We start from the raw sequence: 2,409 nt of genomic DNA, 5'->3' as shown, positions 1-2,409 counted from the left end.
GTTAAAAAACGCGGCCCAGACCAGGCAGAGACATATTGACGGCCTTCTATTCAACATGACGTTCTGTTCTGCATGTCTATATGATGCGATAATTTTCTCATCGGGAGGTGAACATGAGATTCATTTAAGCACTATGTTGGGAAGTTAGCGGTACATGGCGTCGTAATTAAAAACGATAAATGCCAACTACAGCAATCGTGTGTCACTTTCGTTGGAAATTTGGCTGCCACAATTTGGGATACATCCCATGCCAGAGGAAGGGGAACAAATCTGCCTCCTCCCTCCCCCTCAGACTACCAAGAACTACGACGTTACCTCAGAGTCATCAGTTTTTGCAGGTGTCATCTCCCACAAGCTGCTAAAACACTCTTGCCTCTGACTGAGCCACTGTACGGCAAGAGCACCACCGCCACACGGCGCCAGACTTGGATGCCTGAAATACAAACAAAAGATTAAATCAGACCTCGCACAGGCTGCCACCCTCGCCCTTCCATCGCTCGACGCGCACCTCGTGATCGTCGCAGGTGCCCGCGACCACGCAGTTGGCACGGTACTGCAACAAGAGAGCACCAGTGTAACACAGCCGCTGTGTTTCTTCTCTCAGAGATTGGCCGATACTCAGAATTCCTGCATAATTTGCCAATCAAGGTGCAGCTACACTGGACCATGACTTGCTGGAACGAGTGCTGTGAATGCGTGAGGATATATGCAACATCCACAGGCCACTACTTACAGTATTTGTTCACAGGGACTTAAACGCTTGCTCCATATGCTACGCTGTGCACAGATGCCTTCAAGTTGGCTTTGCACCCCCCTTACAGTAGACTATACTGCACACTCAAGTGGGACACCCAAACGTTTGACATTATCCTCACAAGAAAGACCACTGCTCTGTCCTTAAACTAACTGAATTCTGCATGCACTTTAGCCAACTCCCCAGTGGCATGCCCAGCATCAGCGTCTCTGCAGCCAACAGACACTCACTTCAAAGTACAACTAAATGCAAGCGACTTTCTGGCCGAAGATATCAGTATCACCTTATACGACTCACTGTTAGTCATCTCCGACAGTTTTGCAAATAGGCAGTCTCGCGTCCGTCGTAATGTAATTTATTATTTGCTACATAAATTGATTGGTAATGGTGATTGTTGCCTGTGGTGTCACCGCCAGACACCACACTTGCTAGGTGGTAGCGTTTAAATCGGCCGCGGTCCGCTAGTATACGACGGACCCACGTGTCACCACTGTCAGTGATGGCAGACCGAGCGCCGCCACACGGCAGGTCTAGTGAGACGTACTAGCACTCGCCCCAGTTGTACAGCCGACTTTGCTAGCGATGCTACATTGACAAATACGCTCTCATTTGCCGAGACGATAGTTAGCATAGCCTTCAGCTACGTCATTTGCTACGACCTAGCAAGGCGCCATAGCATTTGATAATTAATATTGTGAAGCCTGTACAGTAACGAGAGATGTTCACCAATTGTGGATTAAAGTTAAGTATTCTACCAGTTACTCTTGTTTTGCTAGTCTTATTTCTCTGACCTGTTCCAGACCTCACGCCAGCCTGCGTGAGCTTAATCGCGTGCCTTCCGGCTTCCTCCAAACTCCGTGAATTGGCTCCTGCCAATTCACAACAGTTGCCGACTTACGTGGTGGGCCTTAATCAAAATGATATTTCATTCAATTTTTATTTACAATTAAATGCTTTTGTGAAGTTGTCTCTTTTTTAACAATATTAATCTTCAGTGGAAATTATTTATTACGTTAATGACTGTAAGACTCGCCGAATCTTAAAACATGAGCTTATAAGTTGAACAATGGAATAAACTTTTCATATTAATTTCCTCGGCTAGTCAGTTCACTTTAAAGCAAAAAATCTTTGAAACTTCCTGGCAGATTAAAACTGTGTGCCGGCCCGAAATTCGAACTCGGGACATTTGCCTGTACTGGCAGAAGTAAACCTGTAGGACAGGGCGTAACTCGTGCTTGGATAGCTCAGATGGTAGAGCACTTGCCCGTGAAAGGCAAAGGTCCCGAGTTCGAGTCTCGGTCCGACACGCAGTTTTAATCTATCAGGAAGTTTCATTTCAGCGCACACTCCGCTGCAGAGTGAAAATCTCATTCTGCAAAAAATCTTTACTTATTAATTACAACTGCGGCCCACACACGCGTGAGAGTATTTTGTCTTACCTCCGTTAACCATTGCATTGTAGTCGGAGTCCTGGTTCTGGCTCTCGGCTGTTGTACTGAAAATAAGAATCTTAAAGCTACGTATTTTCTGCAACGTCGGGCGACTGGGGAGAAAAATGTATATTATGTAAATAGCGGGCGAATTTTTCGCTTCTGCTAATTTTTATAAGTTAATATCGCCACGTAATGGCGTCGTTGGCTGCATCGGCCGCTGCG

General features: G+C 46.2%; 1 non-coding gene across 1 annotated transcript; it reads left to right on the top strand.

Annotated features, from left to right (window-relative positions):
* Positions 1 to 1,987: 1,987 nt before the first annotated feature.
* Positions 1,988 to 2,064, top strand: Trnas-uga (transfer RNA serine (anticodon UGA)). Its single transcript has one exon. It is a non-coding gene; the product is annotated as a tRNA-Ser (tRNA).
* The last annotated feature ends 345 nt before the right edge of the window (positions 2,065 to 2,409 follow it).

This window comes from Schistocerca cancellata, chromosome 2 (genome assembly GCF_023864275.1).
Source record: "Schistocerca cancellata isolate TAMUIC-IGC-003103 chromosome 2, iqSchCanc2.1, whole genome shotgun sequence".
NCBI lineage: Eukaryota > Metazoa > Arthropoda > Insecta > Orthoptera > Acrididae > Schistocerca > Schistocerca cancellata.
The sequence above is the reverse complement of the archived record's forward strand: the minus strand, read 5'-3'. Positions and strand labels throughout refer to the sequence as shown.